The sequence below is a fragment of the Macaca fascicularis genome, chromosome 2, assembly GCF_037993035.2.
Source record: "Macaca fascicularis isolate 582-1 chromosome 2, T2T-MFA8v1.1".
NCBI lineage: Eukaryota > Metazoa > Chordata > Mammalia > Primates > Cercopithecidae > Macaca > Macaca fascicularis.
Window position 1 is genome coordinate 58,186,419 of NC_088376.1, and position 7,945 is coordinate 58,194,363.

Genomic DNA, 7,945 nt, shown 5'->3' on the forward strand with positions numbered 1-7,945 from the left:
AGGGGAGGCAGAAGAGGCTGTCATACTTGGCGTAACTTTGAGGAAATACATTGTAATTTCTGACATTTTTTGCTTTTTCAACTCTTTAAAAATGTTTCTATATGTCACCAAACCTTCTCTCATTGTTTGCTTTAGGTTCAATGCCCATAAGAGTCCATGTCATAAAAGAAATCAAAAGCAATCTTGAGCAATCAGAATGCTTCTGCCAGATTGTCTCACATAAATTTGTTTCCTGGCATTTCTTCTTTCCTCTATGTCTTCTTCCCCATCGCCTGGCACTGATCAAGTCATCTTTTGTTAATTCCTGTGGTGTGTCTATTCACGCTTGAATTTCTTCAAAATCTGTATTTTGAAGGGTTTCTTTATCCCTCATCTTTTTGCCTTATCCACAATCTCTTTCATGGTTTCCTCGATTGGCTCTGTTGTAAATCCTGTAAAGTCATGCACACCTTGGCAGTTTCCTCCAGTAGGAATTTATTTCAGGCTTGATGGTTTTTGTGGCTTTTCTATAACAATGATTGCATCTTTAATGGAGTGATCCTTCCAGACTTTAATGATGTTCTGTTTATCATAAGTTATCTTTCATAGTGTTGACAATTCTTTCCATAGAGTAGCATGTGTGATGAACCTTAAAGTCCTTATGACACTATGATCTAGAGGTTGACTTAGAGATGTTGTCTTCGGGGGCGAGTAGACCACTTTGACACCTTCATTGTCAAACTCATTGGATTGTGGGTGTCCAAGAGCATTGTCTAATATCAAAAGAACTTGCAGACTTCAAGGACAAATAATCAATGAAACCAATCCAGAAAAAGGGTTCTTCTTGTCTAGGTCTTCTTGTTGAACAACCAAAGGCTGCCAGCAGGTGCTTAATTTTTCCCTTCAAGGCTTGAGGGTTAGTGGCTTTCTAGATAAGGGTAGTCTTGATTATAAACCCGACTTCATTTACACAAAACAGTAGAGTTAGCCTATTCCTCCTTGTCTTAAATCCTGGTTCTTACTTATCTTTCTTTCTAATACATGTTCTTTGTGGCTTTTTTTTCTACAATAAGACTTTTGGTCTGCATTTAAAAGCTGTTCAGGCAGATATCCTTTCTCTTCAGTGATTTTCGTAATTACTTTTGGGAACTTGTCTGCTGCCTCTTGGTTGGCAGAAGCTGCTTTTTCTGTTATCTTGACTTTTTTGAAAGCCAAACTGCTTTCTAAAATTATCAAACCATCCTTTGCTGGTTTAATTTCTCCAGCTTTACATCCTTCACCTTTGCTTTAAATTTTCATGTAATGACTTTGCTTTTTCTCAAATCATAGTAGAGTTCATAGATGTGCCTTTCTTGTAGCAACCCTGTATCCACATAAAAACTACATTTTCAATACAAGATAAAAGGGTTTTTTTTTTTTTTTTTTTTTTTTTTTTTTGAGACAGAGTTTTGCTCTTGTTGCCCAGGCTGGAGTGCAATGGCACAATCTCAGCTTACCACAACCTCCACCTCCCGTATTCAAGTGATTCTCCTGCCTCAGCCTCCTGAGTAGCTGGGATTACAGGCATGCACCACCACTCCCCGCTGATTTTGTATTTTTAGTAGAGAGGGTTTTTCCATGTTGGCCAGGCTGGTCTTGAACTCCCAACCTCAGGTTATCCATCTGCCTCAGCCTCCCGAAGTGCTGGGATTACAGGCATGAGCCACTGTACCCAGCCAAAAAAAAGTGCAAGGTTTTTATGCATGCTGAAGTAGCTGCAGCAAGGGCTTTATGAATTTTCTCTCTCTCTTTTCCTCTCTCTCTCTCTGTCTCTTTTCCTCTCTCTCTCTCTCTCTGTCTCTCTTTTTACACTGGTTCTTACACTTGATTAATTTATCTTGAAATGATGAACAACTACAGCTGCAGAACTCAATCTACAGTACATATCAAGTAATTAAATTTTTCTTGTAATGTTATGACTTTTCTCTGTGTCCTAGGAGCACTTCTAGCATCACTACTGGCATTTTTTATGGGTCCCATGGTGTTATTCAAAGTCTACAGGATTGTGCTAAAGACAATGAATAACAGGAGAAAACTGTAAGAGATCATTTTTTACTGCAATATGCAATTTACTGGAGAGATAACTGTTTTAATAAGATACAATACTTGAGCTCACCACAATAGCAACAGGAGGTGGCTGCAAAATTATTACAGTGGTATAGTATATACTACAGTTAATATTTATAGTATATACTACAGTTAATATTATGCAGTTATAACGTAATACTACGTCTTTATATTTATTTACATTTCTCTCAACTGCTAGTGCCATTGTGTACCGGGTGCCTGTGCATAAGTTTAACTTTTTGTAATAGATCTGTATATATTTTACGGTAGTAAATGATAAAGTATACTGGCATCTACATATATTTTATGAATTCATGACATACTTACATTTTTCTTAATTTTTTTTTTCTTTTTGAGATGGAGTCTTGCTCTATTGCCCAGGCTGGAATGCAGTGGTGCGATCTCAGCTCACTGCAGCCTCAGCCTCCTGGTTTCAAGAGATTTTCCTGCCTCAGCCTCCTGAGTATCTGGGATTACAGACACATGCCAGCATGCCCAGCTAATTTTTGTATTTTTAGTAGAGATGGGGTTTCACCATGTTGGCCAGACTGGTCTCGAACTCCTGACCTCAAATGACCCACCCACTTCAGCCTCCCGAAGTGTTCTGATTACAGGCTTCAGCCACCATGCCCAGTCTTTTTATTAATTTTTTAAAAACATTTCCAGTCTATGTAGTTTATCTGCAAGTTTATTTCAAATTATTGCAAAACATTTTTAATGCATTAGTTGAAAAAAATCCACATATAGGTGGATTTGTGTAGTTCAAACTCATATAACTCAAGGGTCAACTGTATATTGATTCTGGGAGACCCATAATGTCACTCTAGTAAGAGTAGGTAGGGGCTTACAGAGGTCAGGTGATCAATGTAGTTTTAGCTTAAATCTGTCTCACAGTGGATCTGGTGGGTCCCAGAACCCATTCTGCGGTTATTTCTTCAAATCCAGACTGCATAATCGGAACAAACATACTTAGCAACTGGTAGAGTCCTCAGATTGGTTTTCTTACCTATTATTGGGGGAAAGGCCAAACAGAAGCCATTAGAGCTGTTTCTACCTAGGAAAATGGTAAATCAAAAGAAATACGGCATTCTTGGAGAATTGCAAAGATTAGTGACACCATTAAGGACTTGAAAGATGCAGGGGTGGTGATTCCCACCACATCCTCCTATAATCCTTCCGTTTGACCTGTACAGAAGACAGTTGACAGATCTTGGAGAATTATTGTCAGCTTAACTACATGGTGATTCCAATTGCAGCTAGTATGCCAGATGTAGTTTCATTGCTAGAGCAAAATAACACATCTCCCTTGGTATCTGGTATGCACCTATTGACATGACAAGTGACTTTTTCTCTATACCTGTCTATAAAGCTCATAAGTAGTAATTTGGTTTCAGCTGGCATGGTCAGTAACCCACCTTCTCTTTTCTACCTTGGAAACTTGGGGGTGTATCAACTCTCCAGCCCTATGTCATTATATAGTTTGCAGGGATCTTGATTGTCTTTCCCTTCCACAAGATATCACTCTGGTCCACTATATTGATGACATTCTGCTGATTGGACCTAGTGTGTGGGAGGCAGCAAGTACTCTAGACTTATTGATAAAGCATTTGCATGTCAAAGGGTAGGAAATAAATCTGACTAAAAATCAGCAGCCTTTACCTCAGTTACATTTCTAGGGGTCCAGTGGTATGAGGCATGTCAAGATATCTCTTCTAAGATGGATGAGTTGTTGTACCTGGCCTCATCTACAATAAAAAAAACAGACACGATGTTTAGTGGGCCTGCTAGGACTTTGGAAGCAACATATTTCCCACTTCAGTGTGTTACTCTGGTGTACTTACCAAGTGACCTATACAACTGTTAGTTTTTAGTGGGGTCTTGAACAAAAAGAAGATTCTGAAAGGTCCAGGCTGCTGTGCAAGCAGCTCTGCCACTTGGGCCATATGCATCCTTATCTTTAAGTACCATTGTTTCTTAAAGTGGCAGTGGCAGATGAGGATGCTGTTTGGAGCCTTTAGCAGGCCTCCATAGATAAATTACAGATCAGGCCTTCAGGTTTTTGGAACAAGACCCTCCCATCATCTGCAGATAACTACTCTTCCTTTGAGTAACAGCTCTTTTCCTGTTACTGAGTCTTAATAGAAACTGAATGCTTAAACATGGGCCACCATGAGTCCAAGGAACCTGACCTACCTTTGATGAACTGGGTGTTAGATGACCCACTAAGTCATAAAGTTACGTATGCCCAGCAAAACTGCATTATCAAATGGAAGTGATGTATATGTGATTGGGCCCAAGCAGGGCCTGAAGGCACAAGTAATTTACATGAGGTAGTGGTCCAAATATTCATGGTCCCCACTCCTGCTCCACTGCCTGCACCTATGCCCTGTACCTATGGCCTCATGGGGATTTCCCTACAATAAGTTAACCGAGGAAGAGAAAACTTGGGCCTAGTTTATAGATGTCTCTGCATGATACACAGGTACTGTCTGAAAGTGGACAGCTTCAGCATTACAGCCCCTTTCTGGGACATCCCTGAAGACAGTGGAGAAGGAAAATGCCCCCCACCCCTGTAGGCAGAACTTCTGGCAGTGCATCTGGTTGTGTACTTTGCTTGGAAGGAGAAACAGCCAGATGTGTGATTATATACTGATTCATGGGCTGTAACCACTGGTTGGGCTGGATGAAATTTGGAAGGAACATTGTTGGAAAATTGATTGATAACAAAATTGGAGGAAGAGTGAATAGACCTCTCTGAACGGGCAAGGAAAATGTAAAGATATTTGTGTCTTACGTGAATGCTCACTGAAGGGTGACCCAAGCAGGGTAGGATTTTAACAATCAAGTAGATAGGCTGACCCATTCTGTGGATACCAGCCAGCTTCTTTCCTCAGCCACTCCTGTCATCACTCAATGGGCTCATGAAGAAAGTGGCCATGTTGGTTGGGATGAAAGCTATGCACGGGCTCAGCCACACAGATTTCCACTGACCAAGGTGGATCTGGTTACAGCCACCACTGAGTGCTCAATCTGCCAGCAGCTGAGACTCTGATATGGTACCATTTCCCCAGGGTGATCAGCCAGATACCTGGTAGCAGGCTGATTACATTGAACTGCTTATATCATGGTAGGGACAGCATTTTGTCCTTATTAAAATAAATAATCTAGATACAGATTTTTCCTTCCCTGCATGCAATGCTTCTGTCAACAGTACCATCCCTGGACTTACAGAATACCTTATCATCATGGTATCGTTCATATCACTGCTTTTGACCAAAGAACTCACTTCAAAGCCAAAGAAGTGAAGCAATAGCACTTGCTCTCACAGAATTCACTGATCTTGTTGGAGTAGCTGGCTTGGTAGAACAGTGGAATGGCCTTTTGAAGACTCCATGCCAGCTAGGTGGCAATACCTTGTAGGGCTGGGGGAAGGTTCTCCAAAGTCTGGACATACTCTGAATCATTCTCCAATATATGGTGCTGTTTCTCCAATAGCTAAGATACATGAGTCCAGGAATCAAAGAATGGAAAAGAAAATGGCACCACTCACTATTACCCCTACTGGCCCGCTAGCAAAATGTTTGCTTCCTGTTCCCATGACTTTATGCTCTGCTGACCTCAAGGTCTTAGTTTTAGAGAGAGGAATGCTTCTACCAGGAGACACAACAATTCTATTGAACTAAAAGTTAAGACTGCCACCTGGCAACTTTGGGCTCCTCATGCCTCGGAGTCAACAGGCCAAGAAGGGAGTTACAGTGTTGGCTGGGGTGATTACTCTGGGCTACCAATGAAAAACTGACTACCACTCCACAATGGAGGTAAGGAAGAGTATGTCTGGAATACAGGTAAATCCTTAGGGCATCCCTTTATATTACCCCACCCTGTGATTAAGGTCAATGAAAAATACAACAACCCAATCCGGGGGGACCCTTCAAGAATGAAAGTTTGGATCACCCCAACAGGTAAAGAATCATAACCAGACAAGGTTCTTGCTGAAGGCAAAGAACATACGGAATGAGTACAAGAAGGAAGTTATAAATACTAGCTGTGACCACAGGACAAGTTACAGAAATAGGGAGTGTAATTGTCATAATTATTTTCTCCTTACTTTGTTATGAATGCATTTCTGTATATATTTATATATATATATGCAAATATCTTTGTTTAATTTCCTCTCTTATTCCCTAATTATGTAACATAAGATGTATTCACTTTATATCAGCATTTAAATATTGCAAATTTTACATCACAGTACTTAAGTTACAGGACATCAAGAGAAGAGTAAACATCATTCAAAGACTTTACTACCTCTTCTGGGGAAGGGATTAATGAATTTTTAGCTATACACAGGATAGTTGTATTATGTTAGGAAGAATTATAACCTCATATTGTGTTTATTTTGAGATCAAATATGGTTTAACAAGATGCTTAAGGATACCAAGTAGACAAGGGATGGGTTTGTGATGCTTAATTTTATGTGTCAACTTGACTGGGCTAAGGGATGTCCATATAGCTAGTAAAACATGATTTCTAGGTATATCCATGAGGGTGTCTCCAGACGACATTAGCATTTAATTCAGCAGACTGAATAAAGAAGATTCACCCTCATCAATGTGGGTAGGTATCCTCCAATCATTGCAGGCCTAGATAAAATGAAAAGGTGGAGAGAAGGTGAATTGTCTTTTTCTCTGAGCTAGGACATGCATCTTCTCTCCTACTCTCAGACATCAGAGTTCCTGATTCTCAGACCTTCTTCCACCCGCACTCTCAGTTTTCAGGCCTTTGACCTCAGACTGGGAGTTACATCACCCGCTATGCTAGAGTCAGGCCTTTGAACTCAGACAGAACTATGCTACTGACTTCCCTGGTTCTCCAGCCTGCAAATGGCATATCATGAGATTTCATAGCCACCACCATCTCACGAGCCAAATCCCATAATAAATTTCCTCATATATATCTATGTATATCCTATTTGTTGTTTCCCTAACTAATATACAGCCCCTTGGGCTTAAAATGTATTAGGACATTTTAATGAACTAGTATGTTAAAATATACTAGTAAATTAGTATAGTTAGTAATTTTAGGAGCCTTAAACGCCAGCCTAGGCAAGATTCTGCCCAAGTTTCCTCTGATACCAATCTGTATTCATTTTGATTCCCCATAGTTCATTCCTCTTGAGAGAACTGCTAATTTAAATAGAAAAGTACCTAAACGCGTGTGAGTATTGTAGTCTAATATGGTTAAATTACACCCCATGGGATAATTTAAGAGGAAATTATGTTTTTATTTCCAATCAATGGACCAATGTTATGGTTTATTTTATAACAACAATTCTTTTGCCTTTGCTTATCTCTTGGTCGATACTTTTAGACTGAGGTGGAAAAGATTATTTGCTGTAATCTTACCCTTAATATTGTTTTTTTGTACATTTCCATACATATAATTTGTGCTGTGAGAATTAGAGGATAATAAGTTTGTTAATAAGCACTAATTTTCTCTACAGTTTCATAGAAAATGTTTTGAGTCTCAAAGAATTTATAGAATTTACAGCAATTGTCTTTGAGGAGTGATTTCCCTCTGTCTGCCTCATAGAATAGCTGAGCTCAACCTTGATTGCCTTTTAAGTTGAGTAAATTGGAGGACAGCTGCCCAGTATCTTGGTTCTTCTAAGACTGCTTGCAACCCAGAAAGTGTGAACAGTGTGATGACGAATGCTCTTAAGAACAGGTAAAAGTGAAGTTCTTCAAACTAATTTATTATTTTGGAATGAATAAATTAGAATACTTCTCAATAGATACATTGAGTTTACCCATGTCTAAATAATGAATACAAGTTTCATAATATTTTTACTGTTTTCTGC

The 7,945-nt window shown here is 39.5% G+C and overlaps 1 long non-coding RNA gene across 1 annotated transcript; it reads right to left on the reverse strand.

The window, feature by feature from the left end:
• Positions 1-2,757: 2,757 nt before the first annotated feature.
• LOC123571706 (uncharacterized) lies at positions 2,758-3,830 on the reverse strand. The gene is made up of 2 exons (XR_006695923.2): positions 3,745-3,830; positions 2,758-3,091 (listed from the first exon to the last, which is right to left on the reverse strand). It is a non-coding gene; the product is annotated as an uncharacterized lncRNA (long non-coding RNA).
• Positions 3,831-7,945: the final 4,115 nt, after the last annotated feature.